Source organism: Elgaria multicarinata, chromosome 8, assembly GCF_023053635.1.
Source record: "Elgaria multicarinata webbii isolate HBS135686 ecotype San Diego chromosome 8, rElgMul1.1.pri, whole genome shotgun sequence".
Classification (NCBI taxonomy): domain Eukaryota; kingdom Metazoa; phylum Chordata; class Lepidosauria; order Squamata; family Anguidae; genus Elgaria; species Elgaria multicarinata.
The window spans coordinates 58,001,249-58,023,005 of record NC_086178.1 but is presented as its reverse complement, the minus strand read 5'-3'; the positions used below and the strand labels follow the sequence as shown (position 1 = coordinate 58,023,005).

General features: G+C 44.4%; 1 protein-coding gene and 1 pseudogene across 1 annotated transcript in view; both read left to right on the top strand.

Moving 5' to 3' along the window:
- The first annotated feature begins 559 nt into the window (after positions 1-559).
- SEMA4G (semaphorin 4G) overlaps positions 560-21,757 on the top strand; it is a 105,133-nt gene continuing 83,935 nt past the window's right edge. Inside the window, exons 1-2 of the mRNA XM_063132554.1 lie at positions 560-651; positions 18,159-18,269. The gene's annotated coding sequence lies outside the window, so the exon portion shown is untranslated. The remainder of the gene's footprint in view (positions 652-18,158; positions 18,270-21,757) is intronic.
- On the top strand, positions 10,613-10,761 carry LOC134403199 (U1 spliceosomal RNA; annotated as a pseudogene).

Below are 21,757 nucleotides of genomic sequence, written 5' to 3'. Positions count from 1 at the left end.
TTATTGTATTTTCATTGGCGGAAAGGGTGTGTAAGATTTTCTGCTTCAGGTGCCAAAATTACTTGGCAGGCTTTGGGTATTATGCACCTTGAGTTGGTTGTGTTTGGAGGATGCCATTTGCCGTTCCCTTTCAGACAGCTAAATGTCTTGGGTCGTCCCTGGAGAGCTCCAGCGGCTTGGCCACCTTGCTGTGTGGAGGCGTTTTGTGAGTTACTCAGCGTGAAAAGGATTCTGCACGTGTTCAGAGGGCTCCTCATTTTTGTTGGCGATTACTAACTTCGCATCTTTCCGGACTGAACCCTGGCCCTGATTCATCCCCGATTCAAATGAAGTCCTCCTTCCCAATCAGCGAACCGGGAGCAGGCTTCCTCCGACCCGGGAGTTTAATTTATTTATTTATTTAAGGGCTGCCTGCGCGGCTTCTCAGCCGCGCTGCCCTTGCTGAAGGAGCCCGCTAGGTGGCGCCCCAGAGTCCTGCGCGGGTTCTTCGCCGGCTGCCCAGCTACGGCAGCTTCGCCTCGGTGGCGGCGGCCGCTCACTCCGCGCCGGCTCGGACTGTGTGACTGGTGGGGAGGGGACTCTGGGCCGGGGACGGACGGACGGACGGACGCGCGGAGACCACGGCTGCGGGGCTGCGGCCGGAGAGCACAGGTGAGAGAAGTGGGCGGAAGGTCTGGTTGTGTGGAGAGGAAGCGACGAGCCTCTGCCTGTGTGTGGTGTGGGTGGGCGTATAATTGCGGGGAATCTGGAGTAGGAAGAGGGGGACGCCGAGGAGTCCCCAAATACGGGTTTCGGGTGGGGAGAAGGTTTCCACGACTGCAGGCAGGGGGTGGGCGGGTTTATACCTGTATGCGAGAGAGCAGTGGGGTGGGCAACCGTGCGTGATGGGAGACATAGTCTGTCGTGGACGTGGGGGTCCGCAATGCTCACGTGTCGGGGCTAGACTTGGGGTACATCCGGGGCAGGTTGGGGGGAGGTTGGGCACAGCAGGCGGTGGGGGCATTTTGAGATACGTGGGGGTTGAATTATTTTGGAGGTCAAGACACTCTATGAGGGGGTGCGCTTGGGATATGAAGGTGCAGGGAAGCGGGTTAAGGTTTGGGGGGCAGTAGCATCCGAGGCTGTGGGGACGTGCCGCTGCAGATGAAACTACGGGGCCTGAGCGAGTCGGTTTATGCTAGGAGCAAGGGATGGGGTACTAGCGTCCATGCTGAGAGGCTACACCCTGACTGGGTTTTTAGGATGTGGGATGCTTTGGGTATCTGGTAAGGTACTCTGGGAGTTGTAGGATGACGATGCAGGGGTGGAGGGAATGATCCAGAGCGAAAAATCTGTGGGGCAGGATGTGGGATACTGGTTAGTAGTCATAGAGTAATTTACTTAAGGGGACAGGCACTTGGGGTAGAGTGAAGTGCTGAAGAACTTTGGTGTCAAGAATAACACTAGGCAAACTATGGGGAAATGCTTGTGTGGATCATGACAAGTGGTTTGGACTTATGGGGAGCAGCTGGAAGAACGAGTCAGAAATGGATTGGGAAGGCTAAAAAGGGAGGATGAACTGGGTTTAGGGAGTGGAGCCATGTGTTTTGCTGCAATTCCAGGAAGGTAACTAACTACAGGAGTATATGGGAAGAATGGGCTGTTGAGCATGGGTTGGTGTATGTGTGCTGGGAAGCTGAATGTGGTGTGTATAGTAATGGATAGAGTAACCATATGATCCAGATGTCCAAAAGGCAGGGGTATGTGGACTGTATCTGTTGAAATGGCCTTGTGAAATCAAGGACTTCCGTCACGGTGTTCTGTGGAGTTGCGTTCCCCTGGATTAAGCCACAATCTTTTAAAAGTAATGGTGCCCCATTGAAATTAGAGAGATTGGGCAGCCCATCCAGCTTGCTTAGAATATAGAAGGTCTGTTGACAGCAGGGCCTGTGTGCTGATATACTTGTAGGCATTGGCTGTGATGAGTGCATGTGGGCTACTTGATCAATGCCATCTTCCGGACGCAGGTGTACACATGCAACTCTCATTGGGAAGCTGCAGTGGGTTTCCAGTGAGTGTACACCCAGCAAAGTAAGCATGTGTGCAATTGTCACACATGACTCTGTACACATTCCACCCCCAGTCTCCACAAACATCAGTATGTAACCTGATAAGGAAATTGTCATGTATAAATTCATTGGCCCTCAGGTACAAGCTGTTCTGTATGTGCATAATATGGTATGAAGATAATGGAACCACCAACTTCTCAGTTATTCATTCAACTCTAGACATTAGTAGTAAAATTGACAGAATTGAATCCCTTACAGCGCAATCCTAAGCACATCTGCTTGTAAGTAAATCTCATTGAGTTCAATGGGAATTATTCCAATGAAGCTCTGTGAGTGTCTAGGACTCACACACAGCCCTAATGGATCCACTTTTCTTTTGATTGATGGCTACACGTCCTCGACTTTCTCTGCATTTGTAGCCTTTGACCTGGACCCATGGAGGTTTCTGTCTGCTCAAAAGATCTGAGGATCCTGGCTCGGCAGGACATTTTTTTTCTAATATCCGTTGGGCTGTTGAAGTTGACTTGTTATCTTAACTCAGATGGTCTCTGTGTGTGTAGTTTTGAGGAGGGGTGATGAACCATAATTTCAGACTCCTGCAAATCTTTTACCAGCATCAGCATGAATCTTGCAAGATAGAAAAGAAGAAGTACCCCAGCATAAATGAAGAGTGTAGATTTCCCCCAGAGGCTGAGAAATGAATACAAGTATTACTAATAATGCTAGTCTTATTGGCATCTATGTGAAAGGCTGCTTAGACCTACATATATGCTGATTCTCTCTTCCGCACCTTTTAATACAGGTTGTCTTGAATGGATCGTTTAAATTGGGAATTAAATTTCATGCTGAATTTTTGCCATGTGTATTGCTAAATAAATTCCACATTTTTTTCAGGCTCACTACAGGTTGTCTTCCCTCCTGTGGGCTCTGTGTTCATTTTTTGATGCAGTGGAACTCGTCTCTTTTCTATTTCATTCATCTGGGGAAGGGCAGAAGCACTCCTTTATTTGTGGCATCCTTTTGTCATAGCAACTCACGAAATGCACAGCAGCGGGATTCTTATGCTGCACTCTCCCCCCCTCTTTTACAAAGCCATCTGAATCTTTTCTTTTTGGAAATGTAATGGGTTCTTATTGTGGTGGTGTGATTTATTTAGTGATTTTTGGCAGGCTGACTGTAGTAAGGAGAAACCACCAGAAGCACTCAAAATAATTGATGCCCACCTTCTTTGGGATGTAGAAGCGAATAGCTGTGTAACTCACGGTACCTCACTTTGGAGCATCACTCTGCGCATCTTAGCAGCTTGGCAAGTTAAGGTCCCTGCTGCAGGAGCTTGCATTAATGCAATCTTTAAAATCCTCCTTGTGTGGACAGTTCCACAATGGACCTAGAAATGGACAGTTCCACAAATGCACTGGTAAACAGATGGTATCAGATAGCAAGGTATAGTTTGTCTTTGGCCTGTTGAGACAAAAGGTGCCAGTAGTTCCCATCCAAATCTATCCTTGTGCTGTTCTGAAGGGTTGATGGATTTCTGACTGACAACTGCAAAGAATAAGAGGCTGATGGACTTGGCTTTGCAGCATGCTTCTGCAGTGGGAGCCATGCTGTATAAATGGAATAGATCCTAAGTGCTTCACATTGTTCCTCTCAGTAATCTTTACAACAACCCTGTGAAGTAGGCCAGTCTTGTAATCCCTACATCATAGAAGCAGGGCTGGGAAGATTGAAGCTGAGAGAGAATGGCTTGCCTGGAGGCTGATCTGTGCTTGAACTAGTGGATTTCCCATCCTGGACATCAGGAAAAACTTCCTGACTGTTAGAGCAGTATGACAATGGAATCAGTTACCTAGGGAGGTTGTGGGCTTTCCCACACTAGAGGCATTCAAGAGGCAGCTGGACAACCATCTGTCAGGGATGCTTTAGGGTGGATTCCTGCATTGAGCAGGGGGTTGGACTCGATGGCCTTGGAGGCCCCTTCCAACTCTGCTGTTCTATGATTCTATGTCTCTTACATAAGAACGTATGAGTTATGCTGCATCAGACTAAAGATCTTTCTAATCCAGCAGCCTGTTCACACAGTAGCCAACTAGTTGCCCAAGGGAAACCCACAAGCAGGCCCTGAGTGCAACAGCACTCTCGCCCATGTTCCCAGAGTGTACAAAGGCATATGGAGGTATACTGGAGGTAGCATATAGCCATCAGTGCTAGTAGCCATTAATAGCCTTCTCCTCCATGACTTTGTTGAATCCCCTTTTAAAGTCATCCAAATTTGTGGCCATAACTCCATCTTGTGGAAGTGAATTCCATAGTTTTATCTGCGTGCTGTGTGGTGATAAACACATACTTTTATCTGTCCTGAATCTCCCACCAATCATCTTAATGGGATGACTCTGAGTTCTAGTATTATATGAGAGCGAGAGAGAGAAAGAGAAATATGTCACCCTTTATACTTTCTCCACACCATGCATAATTTTGTATACCTCTGTTGTATCTCTCCTTACTTGCCATTTTTCTAATCTAAATAGTCTCCGATCTCCCTTATAAGGGAGTTGCTGTAATCCCTTGATCATTTTAGTTGCCCTTTTTTGCCCCCTTTCCAATTCTACAATGTCCTTTTTTAGGTACTGGTGACCAGAACTGTACACACTATTCCAAGTATGGTCACAGCATAGATTTGTATAAGGCCAGTATGACCTTAGCAGTTTTATTTTCAGTTCTTTCCTAATAATGCCTAACAGTAGCCACACACTGGATCACCATTTTCATCGAGCTGTCCACCACAATCCCAAGATCTTTTTCTTGGTCAGTCACTGCTAGCTCAGATCCCATCAGTTTATAGCTGAAGTTGGGATTATTATTTTTGTTCCAATGCACATCATTTTACACTTGCTTACTTTGCACCGCATTTGCCATTTTGATGCTCATTCAGGTTTGCAGAGATATTACTATTATTATTATTATTATTATTATTATTATTATTATTGAGCTCCTTGCAATCCCATTTTGTTTTAACTGCAAACGTGGGTATTTCACTGCTTACCCCTAATCCCAGAGCTCTGGCTATTGGGCGGTATAGAAATGTAATAAATAAATAAATAAATAAATAAATAAATTTACAAATAAGTTGAAAAGCGTTGGTCCTGATGTAAATCCTTGTGGAACTCCATGGTTAGCAACATGCTCCTCAAAATGCTTTTTTGCATCTCTTTCTGTCTGCTTCTCTCTTTTTTTGCAAGTGAGTGCCCCCTTTTGTTTTTCTCATTTGGGCAAGCCTTCTTTTTTCTAATAGCTTCCTTGACACTGTTCATTAATCATGCTGGTGACCTCTTGGACTTAATGCTACTTTTCCTAAACTATGGTATACATTCTAGCTGAGCTTCTATTATTGTGTATATGACTAACCCCCAAGCATTTTGAAGGGATGTAACCCTCTTGATTCCCCCTTTCAATTTCCTTTTTACCAGATTCCTCATTTTAGAGAAGTTTCCTCTTTTGAAGTTAACTGTGACTGGAGTGGATCCTTGGCAGTTTTCCACTTAAATGAGGAGAAAAGGGGATAGATTCTTTACAGCTATTCCCTCTTCTGGTTCCTATCCCAAACGGATAGTTCCTGGCGGCCTTATCAGCTTGCTCCCTGGTCTGGTGGTGCTGCTGCTGAACACCAGGTCAGTCCAGAATAAAATCTCCCTCATCGGTACTCGGTGCAGCACCAGCACAGACTTGAGGGCCGGGGAGGGGAGGTTGCCGTGGTCTATAGGAATACAATCTCCCTCTCTAGGCTTCCTGTTCAGTCGAGTGCTGGTCTGGAGTGTTTGTACTGTGTGTTGGGTACTCGAGACAGATTAGGGATTCTGCTGGTGTACCGTCCACCCCGCTGCCCAACAGTCTCCCTGCCTGAGCTGACGGAGGTTGTCTCGGACCTGGTGTTGAGGACCCCCAGGATGGTGGTTCTGGGGGATCTCAACTTCCATGCCGAGGCTGCTGTATCCGGAGCGGCTCAGGACTTCATGGCTGCCATGACAACCATGGGGCTGTCTCAACATGTCATCGGCCCAACACATGCAAAGGGACACACGCTTGATCTGGTTTTCTCAACTGGGCAGGAGGATGGTGATCTGGAAGTGGGGGAACTAACATCTACCCCCTTGTCATGGTCAGATCACTTCCTACTGAGGTTTAGACTCTCGGCGGCCTTTCCCCTCTGCAAGGGTGGGGGCCCTATTAAAATGGTCCGCCCCCGGAGGCTAATGGACTCCGATGGATTCCAGAGGGCTCTGGGGGATTTTCCTGCTGATATGGCTGGTGCTCCTGTCGAAGCCCAGGTCGCTCTGTGGAATGCAGAGATGACTCGGGCAGTGGACACGATTGCGCCCAAGCGTCCTCTCCCTCTGAGCAGAGCCCGGTCAGCTCCTTGGTATACACCTGAGCTGAGGGCAATGAAGCAAGAGGGGAGACGGCTAGAACGCAGGTGGAGGAAAACTCGTGCTGAGTTTGATCGAACACGGGTTAGAGCTCACTATCGAGCCTAGGGTGGCAAAGAGGCAGTTCTTTTCCACCAGCATTGCGTCTTCTCAGTGTCGTCCGGCGGAGCTTTTCCGAGTGGTTCGTGGCCTGTTACACTCTGGGCCAGGGCGTGAGATAGTTGAACCCTCGGTAGCACACTGTGACAAGTTTGCACGGCACTTTGAAGATAAAGTCGCTCAGATTCGTCATGAATTGGACACCACACTTAATGCAGCACCACTAGTAGAGGCGTTCAGAGCGCCGTCCGGCTCAGTTTTATTGGATGAGTTTCAGTTATTGAGGCCCGAGGATGTGGACAAGGTGCTTGGCCAAGTCCGGTCGACCACCTGTGTGCTTGACCCTTGCCCCTCGTGGCTCATTACATCAAATAAGGAGGGGATCGCCGGCTGGGTCCAGGAGGTTGTAAATGCCTCCTTGAGAGAGGGAGTGGTGCCGGCCTCTTTAAAAGAGGCGGCAATTAGACCACTCCTGAAGAAGCCTAATCTGGACCCGGAGGAGGTTAACAACTACAGGCCAGTGGCTAATATCCCTTTCCTGGGCAAGGTGCTTGAGTGGGTGGTTGCAGGACAACTCCAGGCACTCTTGAATGAAACGGATGATCTAGATCCATTTCAATCGGGTTTCAGGCCTGGTTTTGGAACGGAAACTGCCTTGGTCGCCCTGTGGGATGACCTCTGTCGGGAGAGAGACAGGGGGAGTGCGACCCTGTTGGTTCTCCTAGACCTCTCAGCGGCCTTCGATACCATCGACCATGGTATCCTTCTGGATAGGTTGTCTGAGCTGGGAGTTGGAGGTACTGCGTTGCAGTGGTTCCGCTCCTACTTGGATGGCCGATTCCAGAAGGTGGTGCTGGGGGATTATTGCTCTGTGCTGTGGCTCCTAAGCCATGGGGTTCCGCAGGGCTCTATTTTATCCCCTATGCTGTTTAACATATACATGAAGCCGCTGGGGGAGGTTATCCGGAGATGTGGACTGAGGTGTCATCAATATGCGGATGATACCCAGCTCTACCTTTCCTTTTCATCAAACCCAGGTGAGGCAGTGGCTGTTCTGAACCAGTGCCCGGGCACGGTAATGGACTGGATGAGGGCTAACAAACTGAGACTCAATCCAGACAAGACGGAGGTACTGTTAGCGGGTGGTTCATTTGTCCGGCGAGGTGATGTTTGCCCTGTCCTGGATGGGGTTGCACTCTCCCTAAAGGATTGGGTCCGTAGTTTGGGGGTGCTCTTGGATCCAGAACTGTCACTTGAGGCACAGGTGAACTCAGTGGCAAAGAGCACCTTTTATCAGCTTAGGCTGATATACCAACTACGCCCTTATCTGGACAGTGATAGCCTAGCTACAGTTATCCATGCTCTTGATAACCTCTCGTTTGGATTACTGCAATGCGTTATACGTGGGGCTGCCTTTGAAAACGGTCCGGAAACTTCAACTGGTGCAAAACAGGGCAGCATGCTTACTAACAGGGACTGGCCGACGAGACCACATTACGCCAGTCCTTTTCCAGCTTCATTGGCTGCCGGTCCAGGTCCGGGCCCGATTCAAAGTGCTGGTATTGACATTTAAAGCCCTAAACGGTTTGGGGCCAGGTTATTTGAAGGAACGCCTCCTCCCATATGTACCTACCCGGAGCTTAAGATCATCTACAGGGGCCCTTCTCCGTGAGCCCCTGCCAAAGGAAGTGAGGCAGGTGGCTACTAGGAGGAGGGCTTTCTCTGCTGTGGCACCCCGGTTGTGGAATGAGCTCCCCAGAGAGGTCAGCTTGGCGCCTACACTGTACTCCTTTAGTCGCCAGCTGAAGACCTTTTTATTCACTCAGTATTTTAACACTTAATTTTAACTTAAATTTAAATTATACTGTTTTAAATCTGTATTTTAACCTTATATCAATTTTGCTGCGTGGTTTTATCCTGGTTGTGCTTTTTATACTGTATTTTGTATTTGTGTTTTTAACCTGTTGGTTGTTTTATGATGGTTTTAATTTTTGTGAGCCGCCCAGAGAGCTTCGGCTATTGGGCGGTATAAAAATGTAATAAATAAATAAATAAAATATATTAAATCTGATAGCACTGTGTTCACTCTTTCCAATCAGTTCAGCAACATTAATAGGGTTGAACAATCCCTAAGAGTTATATCACAGCAGCATAGGAAGCTGTTTTATACTGAGTCAGACCATTGGTCCATCTAGCTATCTAGCTCAGTATTATTGGCGCTGACTGACAACAGCTCTCCAGGATTTCAGGCAGGAGTTGTTCTTCCCCTCGAGATGCTGGGAGTCGAACCTGGGACCTTCTGAATGCAAAGCATGTGCTCTACCATTAAGCCACAGCCCCTGCCCTATTTCTTGTATAATGAACACATAGATGACCCCCATATTTGGTAGAGCCATCTCAACCACGTTTGGAAAAGTTGGCACTGGACATCCTTTTATTCATGCCCTCTTCTGCTCGTGTTGTATAATGGCTAGACTAATGCTGGGTGAAAATGCCTTACAACCAGTTTCTTCTAAATATCTTGGGCTGGACATACTTTCTTCATCCAAACCAAGAAATAGAAGAGAAGATGCAAGAGCCGAGAACCAAAGAGATCTAGGCTGCAGTCCTATATACACACTTACTTGAGAGTAAGCCCCACAGTGGGAATTACTTCTGAGTGGACTTGCATTGCATTGCACTGTTGTTCTCTTTAATAGGAGACACAGAGAAGCCCTAGTAGCTGCTAGACCTTTCTGTGCTGTTGGTGTGAGTCTATATGTTTTTCCCTATAGGGGTAACTAGCAGCTTTGGGTAAATGGGGCTTTTAATTGGTAAAATGGTAGAAAGGGAAAGGGCTTCATTCCCCCAATGCCATGTACAAACCAGGTAGGGCTTCCCCATGGCCAGCTGCTGTTTTGCCAAAACAGTGCTGGGAGATGCAATTATGGATCTCTGTCACCTTGACTCACTTAGTCCTAAGGCTCAACCTTTAAAATTCTTATTTGTAGCACTGTCAGGCTGGAAGTTATCTTTTTTTAAAAAACACCCAAACCCTCCATGTCTACTTACTGGCTTTTGAAGAAAGTCAGTAACACCTAAAGGATCCTGACACATACTGAGGTTTTACCCAAGCTGTCTTTAAAAACCTCTAATGCATGGATAAAACAAGTTCTAGAGCTAGTCTGTTCAGTTGTCCATCAGTTATTCTGTTTCTTTCTTATATTTAACCTAAATCTTCCTTCCTGTAATTTGAGCCCATTAGCTCTTCCAGGTACCTGCAAGGGCTATAGAGGCCTAGTGGTTTGCAGCTTGTTTAAAGCAGCTAATAACATACTGAAGAAAATGCACCTATTACCATACTGAAGACTGTTACCTTATTGCCTCAGACTTCTTCATACCTTTCCCTGTTCATCTTCACTCCCTCTTCACGCCCCCTCACTTTTCTAGGCTGCTGCTGAAGAGTGTTTGGAAACTGCATCTAGTGCAAAATGCTGTAGCCAGATTGCTTTCTGGACTGATGTGTGTTTTATAGATTGTGTTATGTAACAGTTCCACTGGCTTTTGATTTGTTTCTGGGCCCAGTTCAAGGAGCTTTATTTTGCTTATAAGCCCCGGAATATCTGAAAGACTGCCTCCTCCCATATGCCCCTACGTTACAATCTTCTTCTGAGGCACTTTTCTGTGTCCCACCACCAAAAGAGGTTAGGTTGGTTGGAGCATGGGGCAGGGACTTTCCTGCGGCAGCACCCTGTGTAATTCTGTGATCCTTCCCTTCCAGCCTCTAGCTTTGCTATTTCTCTCCCCATTTCTTTACCTTGGTGTTTTGCTCCCATCTCAGCCTCTAGTTTTGCTCTTTCTCTCTCCTCAACCCCTCCCTCCCAGCCTCTAGCCTCATTATTCTCCCCCACCTCTTTAGCTCGCTTTTGACTACCAAGCTATTATATCATTATGGGACTAGCCACATCCTCCATGGGAGCCCTTTTGTGGTGGTGCCCACAGCAGTTTCTCAAATTCCCAAGTGTGCCGACAGGTCCAAGGATGGGGTCCCCTGATCTAGCCCTACGCACCTGGCAGGGGAGATACCTTGATCCTGAAGGGGGTTCCCAGGGTGAGGTTCATCCATTGCACTCCGGGTGTGCTGACCCCTGTGATTTCCTCAAATACGGGAAGCTCCACTGCATAATTTGTGGCAAAGTTGTAAACAACTGCATGGCTACTCTGCCCGTACCTGTTTTACGTGTATAGGGTACAGTACTATGCTGGCAGAAGTGTAATACTGCAGATAAAATTAGAGGGTTTTTTTTTAAAAAAAAATTGTCTAGGAAGACCCTTAATTCCTAGTAAATGTGTTTTCAGACCTGATTGCCAACTTTCTATTTTTATTAATTTCCTTAACCCTGTCCAAATTGGACTCTTTGAGCTTTGGCCGCAAGCCCTTAAGCAAGTGATGTGGAGCCAGTTGTGTCTTGCATTTAGGCTGCAACCCTATGCAGATAAATACTGTTCAGTTCAGGATTGCTCTCCCCAAGGAGGAAATGACTATGAGTGTGGTTTCCTCTGTTAAAAAGAAAATGAAATAAGTTTTAAAAATCCAATTTTAGGCCACAGGCAGCACTGCCTACCCTCAGTACCATTTTTAACCATTCTCACTGGTTGGGGGCCTGCTGCTCCCAACCTATTGCCAAATGATGCCTTCAGGGGCAAAAACGTCCGCCCACCCTTAGACTATGAACCAGAAATGTAGGCAGTCCTGAGCCAGAGTGTGCAGAATGGGTGTGTGCTGCCCTTCCAAATGGAGCCCCCAGTGAAAGTATGTTAGTCAGCATTTCAAAACATGTCTCTGCAAAATAGGGTATAGCTCTGGCCTAATGGGATTATTGGTGGTGCAAGTGAATTGGAACAGAGTTTGAGTTCCACCTACAGATGATTCTGCTTCTTAAAAGAATGTGAGAAACTGTGCCAGGCGGTGAGAAAATGATCCTCCCTCCCTCTGCCCAAAGTTCCATTTTGGATTTTAAAAATACCTCCCACAGTGGACAGAGACCTTAGTTCTAAGATTTTATATTTTTATCTCTATAGGTATTCTTACCCTGTCCTTCTAGGGCCCATGCAACATTCAGAATGGCTCACAACAATTTAAAACTACAATACGATACAAAACCATGCATTCAATAAAAATATTCTAAAAATCCTGAAAGAGCGTGAGAGAGGCCAAAAATAAAACAACCTTTAAACACAACAAACACTTCACAGGCAAATGCCTGCCAGAATAGAAATGTCTTCACCTATTGGCGAAAGACATCCTGAGAGGAGGCCATCTGCCCTACATGACTCAAATGTTGGTGCAGCTCTTGAGAAGGCTCTGTCCGTCACTTTCCGCTGTGCTTCTACCCTACGTGAGGACAAAGATGGCTCAGATGTTAACGTTAATAAAGAGGGATAACTTCTGCCTTTCTCAACAAATATGGCTTCTGCCATGTATTCTTCCCTTCCCTCCAATTTTGTGGATGCAAAATTATTTACGTTCTCCATGAATGTGCCCTGGGCAGATGCTTTGCACTCTCATCCCTGTCTATGGGGAAGCAATTGTAGATGTTTTGTATCTGCTTCCAACCATATGGCACTTGGAACAGGGCTTTAGCTGTAAAGATGTGAAACTAGCCTTGACAGAACAAAGCTATATTTGAAGCTTTATGCGCTGCTATAGCAGAGGAGAAGGGGTGGGGGAGAAAGAACGATAATAGGAGTTAGCCAACAGCTTTTAACAGAGGCCGTGGCTGTTCAAACCTCTGCTACTGCTCGCTCTTATAGTCGTGTCCTAACTTGCTTGTTGTAAAAGGATCCTCAAGCCCTGTGCCTCTTCTGAAATGTCGCGGTGAATTTCAAGGTAATCTTGCCGCTTTCGACATTTTGTGTGAAGTGCTGCAGTCACAAAGCCTTCGATGGCTCAGATGTTACAGAGAGTGCCACAAATGTGTTGCGGTGTTGGAAAGGCAAAGGCAGAGAGAGGCCTGCTGCTGAGAGAGTCTGCCTTTGCGCTGCAGGTCATTGATGTGGAGGGACTTTATGCCCTGCTGCCACAAGGCCAAAGGTTGCCTTTCATAGTCTATTTCATGAGAGAACTTGAGGTATCAGCTTCCTTGTTTTCTGAAATGTGTTGGCTGCAGTGGAAAAGGGGGTTTTCTTAGCAGGAAGGGCTGGGTGCTCATTGTCTTAGAACTAGGGCTGTCAGCCAATTTATAGTCTAATAAAAGCTGCCCCTTTGGGTTGAGAAGAAAAGATAATATCCAGCGTATTTATGTTTTTATTCCCTGGCTGTTACAGTAACACACCAGAACCAAAGTAACTTCTGAAAATAAAGTGTATGCCCTCAGTTTGTTTGTTTATTACATTTATATACCGCCCCTTAGCTGAAGCTCTCTGGGTGGATTACAGTTTCATTTCAACTGAAATACAATTTGCTCTGTTTTAAAATGTGCCCCTTCAGTGAATCAACTCATGCTTTAGTGGATTGTACTAATTAAACCCTTTTAAAGAAAGCACTCCTACTTGTAACACAGTCACACAATGGTTTGGAAAGGAGACAGACAATATACTTGGTTTGTAAGCCACCATTTTGTTTCCTGCACTTCTGGCTTAGCCTACAAATACTGACCAAAAGAGTGACAAAGTACTATCTGCTTGTCTCCGTCTAACATGATTTTTTAGTTAAGAGTTGGAAGCATGGCTAACTGTAATGTAGAAGCCAGTAAGACTGAGCACGCTCTGCCATTAGGCACGTGCTTTCTACAAAAAGGGTACACAGTAGTGCAAATCTCACTGAGTGGTATGTGCTTTTGGCTGCCACTTTCCAAAATGCATGTACTTGACCAACCTAGTAAATGCTTCCCTGTGTTCTTGGTGTCCTGTATCTATGTACAACAGGGATGCAGCACTTCCAACTTGTGGGCCTGATCTGGCCCTTGGAGCTTTCGTATCTGGCCCGCAGAGCCTCCCCTTGCTCCCTGGAGGAATTCCTGCAGTTATTATCTCTGATCTGAGGTAACAGTGGCGGGGGACCTGGCTGGCACTTGAGGAGTGGCCATTCTTCCCAGTACAACCAGAGCTGGCTGAGTTACTTTCTCCACGCTGAGAGAGGCTTGCCCATGGGCTAGCTTGTATGTGCAACATGAGGAGCAGGTCTAGTCAGCACAGACCTGCTCAAGAATCAGCCGAACACATGAGACACTCTTCTGCAAAGGGCTTCTATTATTACTATTTCATATGTTCCAGCGTTGATTCTTGTAACTGGGAAAATGGATTCTGGAGCTAAGTTCTGCTGTCTTGGATTAAGCCCTGACATGTGCCCTAAAGACAACGATTTGAGGAAGAAAACAAGAAGCAGAAACATGTATGCTATGCAACATGTAACCAAACAGCTTGTCTTGTTTGAAGTACTCTTGCATTTTTTTTTTGGCTTAAGGTATCTTAATCAAACACATTGGGCCAGATCCAGTCTGAGTGTGGAGGCAGTGCCAGGGTGTGTGTTTGTGTGGGGATTTGCACAGGGTATGATAGTGTGAAGAGCCAGTGCAGAGAAAGAGGGGTCTGGGTGTGCCTCTAATTCTCTGCATGTTGTCTTCGCAGCTGCTCGCCAATAGGTGGGAGGGATTGGCAGAACAGGTGGGAAGCCTCTACGTGTAGGTGCTCTGGATCAAGACTTCATCAAGAAGCATTTTTTTTATCATTTTCCAAACAGTCCTCGAAGTTAAAGACTATGTTGTTAGTCTTTCCATCTCCCCATCTTCTGAAACTCTTGAACTTTATTATTATTATTATTTATTTATTTATATAGCACCATCGATGTACATGGTGCTGTACAGATAACACAGTAAATAGCAAGACCCTGCCGCATAGGCTTACAATCTAATAAAGTTGTAGTAAACAATAAGGAGGGAAAGAGAATGCAAACAGGCACAGGGAAGTGTAAACAGGCACCGGGAAGGGTGAAGCTAACAGTATAGAGTCAGAACAAACTCAAAGTTTAAAAGCTATAGGGAAAAGAAAAGTTTTTAGCTGTGTTTGAATAAGCGTGGGCAGAAATTCCACCAATGAAGTGCTTCCCATCATGACATTTCTGCACTGGCAAAAAGCTTCACCTGTTCAGCTTCTGCTTTGTAGGCTGCTGTTAGAAGTTTAAAAGTGTCATAAAAATGAAACGAGTGAGAAGCACAAGGTGGCTAACCTGTTTATAAACTCTGGGGAAGGAGGCACTTGAAAGAGCCTGTGCTATTTTATTTTATGATGTAAAGATTTCCAGTGTGTACTGACTTTCTGAAAGCTTCATGCTTTTTGCCCTGGACTGAGTAGAAACTAGCATTGAGCGTGAAGGAGGAGTTGGGGAAAACAAATGTAATAAATGTTGCCTGCATTTCATTGGGCAAAGTTCAGCACTAGAAGGCAATGTGTCCCAACGTTGTTAGTAGTCCCCACCCCCAACCAGAAAAGGCTTATCTCTGGAATATGAGGGGATGCCATATATCAGTCATATAACTATCTGTTCTATTGTCTCTGACCCCCTACAGCTGGTGTGGGCAGCTCTGAAGGGTTGCATGGGGCGATGATCAGTGAGTCGGGGACTGCAGCTACATATGTGTATGCTTGTGCATACTCATATGCACATCTCTCTCTAACTGAAAAATACAAACACACACACTCAGCAGTGAGGAGACAGCAATCTGTTTTTCCTCCCCTACTAGCATATATTCATGAGTAAGCTACCACCACCACCTTATGCTCCGTATTTCTCTAGCAGGAAGCATTTCAGAGTGACAGGCATTAACCAGAGAGTAGGGATATACTTTTAGCATGCCCTCTGGGTCTCCACCAAGCAGGGCCCAATCTGTAACTTTCCTTTTTTGTCTCCTTCAAAATTTATAGAGTAGACCAAAAATGGCTAGGCACATGGAAGGGAGAAATCTGTTGATTGGGTAAAGTATTCAGTCAATCCTTGGGTTCTAAGTTTAAAGGAAATATATTTAAGATCAATGAAAGAGAACTAGAGAGAGTAAACCAAAGCAAATAAACAGTTCTAAATAGTCCCTATCCTTGGACAGACAGACGTAATCTCAGCATTGTACTACCTCATGGCCAGAATCTCTCATCAAGTGTCTATTGAGAGATGCATGCAAAATGAACAACTTCCATTTTTTGCTTTGTGGACAGTTGGGTCTTGACTGACAGATGTGTGAATGGGGGAGCATCCAATTAGATAGGGCCCTGGGGCTTGCCAGGTTGAATATGTAAGCAAGAGTAGCAACCCACAGCACCTTGCTTAGCCCATGGAAATAGTGTTAGAAGGCATAATCTTAAGGAGATGTCCCTGCCTGCTAGATGTTCCTTGTATATCTAGGCAAAGCTCAGGGTGTTCTGCATGGATTGTTGGCTTTGCTGTAATTCAGGGATGGACAACTTGTGGCCATCCAGGTATTTTGGCCTATAACTTCCATCAGCCCTAGCCATCATAGCCAATAGCGAGGGATCATGAAAGTAGTAAGCCAAACCATCTGGAGGGCCAGAAGTTGCCCTCCCCATCTGTAATAGAAGGTGTTTTTTTAAGCAGACATAGGAGTTCTTAAAGAGACATTGGTTGAGTTCGCATGATACAACCCACTCTGTGAAATAAATTGCGCAGTAGGAGTTGTGATTGGAACAACTTATATTGAACCTGACAGATGCTGGGGTTCACCATGGCTTGTTCTTTCCCTCCTTCCTCCTTGGTTTTATTCCTGGCCCCAACGAGTGTCCCAGGGGACTTGTCTTGTCTGCCTCCAAGTCCCATACTCCGTGGGAACTTTGACCCCGCTCATGGTTCCCAGCTTTTAAAATAATTTGGGGGGGCTGACATTTGTGCAAAATGAGGCCAAAGATTTTTTTAAAGAAAATTTAAATGGTTGTATTGTCTTGCTGCCCAGTATGCATCTTAAAGTTGTCCTATCCCTGTGAAGCTTTTTAGATCATTCCTAGGTTATTGCTTGTTATGTTTTAATCTCTGCTAGTTTAAAATAATAGTTTTTATCTCTGTTTCTGTGTGCTGTTTTTGATGTTTATGTTACGTCTGTGGAAATGTATTTAAAAAACACACACAACACACCTCAACTCTGGTAATGTGTACAAATGTCCCCGTATATATAGGATTTTCCAAAATATATAAACTTGCCTTATCTTGTACCTCGTATGTTTCAGCTGTCAAATGTACAAAGTAACTGACAAGAGGAGATTATATATAGGCAGATTTTACAGCCTTTTGATAATTGACAGGTGAGGAAAAGGGGTGCAGATCACCCCTTCGCAGGGTGATCCCCCAGTTTTAAAGTATTGCTTGAATCTCCACTTCTTCAAGTCCCCAATATATCTTTTTCACAGAGATCAAACCACCCCCTTTTCACAACCATTCACAGTAACTGTGGCTACTTTTGACAGCTGTCAAACAAACTGTCAAAGGTTGCCGCAGTTAGTGTGAATGGTGGTGGGGGGAAGCGGGTGGTATGTAGATCTCTGTGAAGAAGAGTCTCTATGAAAAAGAGACTCTTTTTCACACAGATCTGCACACCACCCTCTTTTGGTTCCCATATCTAGCTGGAGAACGAGAAATTATATCTGACAGCCCTTGATCATTAATTAACAATTGTGTATAAAGGTCTACATGGCCTGGGCCCAATCTATCTCATGCTGCCTGGGGATGATGGGATTTGCAATCCAGCATGTCTAGAAGGAACCAGGTCTGGGATGGCTATGCTAGAGCTTGCTGCTTTTCTCGTATCCAGCTTGCCTGTGAAATGAGATCTGGCTTTCTTAGTGGGGGTGAAATGCCCACCTAGAGAGGCCTGTCAAACCTTCATGTTGTCAGGTTTTAACTTGCCTTCAAAACATCCCCATCTGTTCAAGCATTAGCAGCTTTCCTCAACTTAGTTCTCTCCAGAAGTGAGGACGCAGACAAGCTGGAGCGTGTTCAGAAGAGGGCAACGAGGATGATCAGAGGTCTAGAAACAAAGCCCTATGAAGAGAGACTGAAAGAACTGGGCATGTTTAGCCTGGAGAAGAGAAGATTGAGGGGAGACATGATAGCACTCTTCAAATACTTAAAAGGTTGTCACACAGAGGAGGGCCAGGATCTCTTCTCGATTCTCCCAGAGTGCAGGACACGGAATAACGGGCTCAAGTTAAAGGAAGCCAGATTCCGGCTGGACATCAGGAAAAACTTCCTGACTGTTAGAGCAGTGCGACAGTGGAATCAGCTACCTAGGGAGGTTGTGGGCTCTCCCACACTAGAGGCATTCAAGAGGCAGCTGGACAACCATCTGTCAGGGATGCTTTAGGGTGGATTCCTGCATTGAGCAGGGGGTTGGACTCGATGGCCTTGTAGGCCCCTTCCAACTCTGCTATTCTATGATTCTATGATTCTATGATTCTAACTACAGTTGTCCATGCAGGCTGACAGTGATGGGTGTTGTAGTCCAACACTTCTGTTTTGTTTTGTGTTTTGTATTGGTTACCTTCAGTACAGAAATCATGCTGCAATGTAAAATATACATTGTCTCAGTTAATTATTATTTTCTTTTAACAGGGAATCTATGTAGGCATCTGAAACAAAAAATAATAATAACTACAAATGAAATCTACCAAATAGTAAGGAATGTAATACAAAACAGAGCCTGGACTGGAAAAAGAGGAAAAGGTAAATATTTTTAGTGTACTTTTTAAAGGCTCAACATTTCAGACCTAAATGATGTCTAATTATTTTAAAAATAAGGTTCTCTGTTGAAGTCTAAAACATTCATGTAAATTCTCTATGTGAGATATCCAGGGAAATCATCTTCCTAGAAATTTATTCTTTATTTGATAACCATGTGCCATTATCTTAATTTGGACAATGTTGCAGGGTGTTTTTTTTGCCATTGGCTTTTAGTAGAAGTGGTTCATGATAATAATTCTTGCAGTAATAAACATATTTATGACTGGCTGTTTATGGTGATAGAATTTTCTTCATCCCCTGTAAGATTCACTATTTTTTTATTCATTCCAAATGATGTCTAGTAACTTTATGGATTTCTTCAGGATTGTCTTGTTGTCTGGTATTTATAGCAAATTATTTAAATCCTTTGTAATAACTTGAACATTTTGAAGTAGGTCTTCAAAGGATCTCCTCAATAGTAGCACTAATAATTTGTTTTCTTTATTTAAGAAGCTGCAATTTTAGAAGAATTGAAAAATTAGTATCATTTCCATTGTAGATTCTACTCTGATCTTCTAAGTGTTAATATGTCCACCAGAAATCAGATCTTGGAAATATTTAATATTGTTTTGCCAAATCGCAAACATAGATCATTCCATGGGAGAGACTGTATTTCTCCATTGATACCAACTTTATCATGTGAAGATGTTGCACCATTCTAGTCCTCTCCATTCAAAGAGACCTTTGTACTTCTTATATCAACCCATATAGGTGTTTTTTTAATGTATGTGTGTTGTTAGTAGTAGATATGATCCAGCCCAAGATATAGAAGTCCTGCTCATCATAATGCTTAAATCTCTTCCAGTGAAATCTGTTAGTTGCTTTGAATTTCCATTTGGTGGGCCAGTTATGTTACAAATAAACAAACGATTGAGAAATTATTGATAGTCTATGTGTGTTAAAATAGTTTGTCAATGAAATTTGGGGAATAAAGGTCCCTTGGAATGCTCAGTGGCAAAAGTTGAAAAGTTTTCTTTGCTGGAAAAAACGGGAAAAAACTACTGCTCAAAAGAGGATCAGTATATATTGGCGTACAAATTATTTAAGTATCTGGCATGATAAAAGTACGTGATGTTGGATATAGGAAAATATCATGAAGGATAGCAAATATCCTTAGTTGTAATTATCCTTAGTTGTAATTATACAGCTAGCTGCTAACTGCTTATATAAAAATGAATTCTGAAATAAAGAACATTAAAAACAATTGATTTAGCTATTTGTCTTCAGTGCCCTGATACCTATTGTAGTCAAGTTCCTACTTAGATTGAAGGCTTATTTTGTTTCACCTTGCTATGCACTCTCAGAATTTGACCTGCTTTCTGATGATGAGATCATTGTGCCCTTGCAGGTTCCATTTCCTAAATCTCTATAATATATATCATTAAATATATTATAAGGCCCTCTGCCTTACTCTGTTCATTTTATTTCCCATACCTTGTCATTATGTGCTAGGCTGGGATATATCCTCCTGGGATATATACATCCCTTGGCTTCGGGAAACTCTGTGTAGAATCTGGCACAGAACTTGGTTAATTGATTATTGGCTTTTACTCATTTCAAATAAAAATGAGTTTCTAGTCCTCATGGTAAACATAAAACAAACAAACAAGCTTCAGAAATCTGGAGGCAATGTTAAAAGGTAGCCTAAAAATCAGGCTGGGGAGCTGATTTTTCCAAACTAGAGTTTGTGGCCTATATCTCCTCTTATTTCCATGGATCTTAGTTCTTGTACTCCATCCCTCATGCTGCCTTCTTGGCTCATGTTTTTCCCCTTTGTCATAATCTCTGTCTCACCTACCTCGCAGGCTTATTATGACAATGAATGGGGTAATCCTAGGTCTACTGCCATGAGCCCCTTGGAGGAAGGGAGGGATACAAGTGTGATGATGAAATAGCTAATGTCCTCATGGCCGAATTAATAATAAATGCCTAAGCTTGCTTAAATTCCATCGAAATCACTGTGTCTTGTTTCCAAGCAAATGTCTGCTTTAGGTTTGGAATTGCAGCTGAAATACAGCAGCCAGAGCTGTAATGCAGCCTATTTGCTGGCAGCTGAATACTGTTCAGATGTGTCAGAATATAGTATTCAGAGAGGCTGCCTGTGGCTGAGAGACAGAAATTGCTATTGTGGTGCCATTCTTAAGGAGCTATAATTGCATCTCTTTGATGCATAGAAGTCGCCCAATGGAATCTTTTTGACTCGAACACAAAGAACATTGATAGGTGGAAATGTTAACTATCAGACTCACATGGCCTCATTTTGGTACAAAAGGCAATGCTTAAGGCTCCAAAGGCCTGGCAAGCAGGGGGCATACAGGTCATTGGACTTAATGTGGAGGAGGAGTAAGAGATTAAAGAAGTGCAGAACTGTCAGTCTGTTAGGAACCCAAATTTAGCAGCCCTTTCTTTCAGACTCTGATTTGGCAGTCAAGGTGAATCTTTTCCTAGCTTCAGAGCAAGGTTATTGCAGCATCTTCTTTGGCTAGGATTGAGGGTGATCAATTCCAATGGAAGCTTCCCTCCTGGGGCTGCTAATAACAGTTTGGAGGTGGGGGTTTTCATCTAGAGATTTCGTGGGGAGGGTGAACTCCCCTACCAATGCACTTCCCTATCCCACCCAGCCCCTCCATGGCTGTTCTTTAGGAGGCAAAACCAGACACATTGAATGTAATCACACAATTAACGTCACATCTAGTTTGGCCCTGTTGTCTCTCCATATACTAGGGGTATATGGAGTGGCAGAATTGCTGGATTTCCTAATCAGTATAAATTACACAAATTAAAATGTGCCTAATATGTATTAACAGTTTCTGGTGATGGGAATGGGCAAAAAGTGCAGGCCCTTAATACCTTGCTTCTTGACAGCTAGAAGTGTTACTGAGACCCTCTTTAACTTCAGAGATTTCACCAGACATTGCGTATGTACTTTAAAGCCCACATTTTCAGCCACAAGGACTAGAAACCTACTTTATTTTTAGGTGAAAGCTGAAATTCTTGAGATGCTGAATTCTGTGCCTTGCACTGTAGGGAGGGATGAGTACCAGGGATCTCCTAAGAGGTTTTGTTTTTGGATTCAAATGCAAGTACGGGAGGCACAAACTGCAATGAAATTAGCAAGCGTCTATTCAAGGTGGAGAACTCCCACTTGAAACCAAATGCATGGTTAAAGAGCACAGAGTAAAATGGATATCCCAACTCATCTAAATATAGAAACCTAAATCAGCCTGATATCTATCAACTGTGGTCATGTTCCACTTTTTATTGTCTCTGCTTTCCCTGTGAACTTTTTCTTGTGTCATATGTATTTGATTGTCAAACTTCCCCTTGGCAATGTTTGAAAGAGAACTACTAGTGTTATGCCTTGGTTGGCAGTTCTTGCAGTTAAATTAAATTTCTAATCCGGATGTTTTTCCAGTTTTGCACACTAAGTT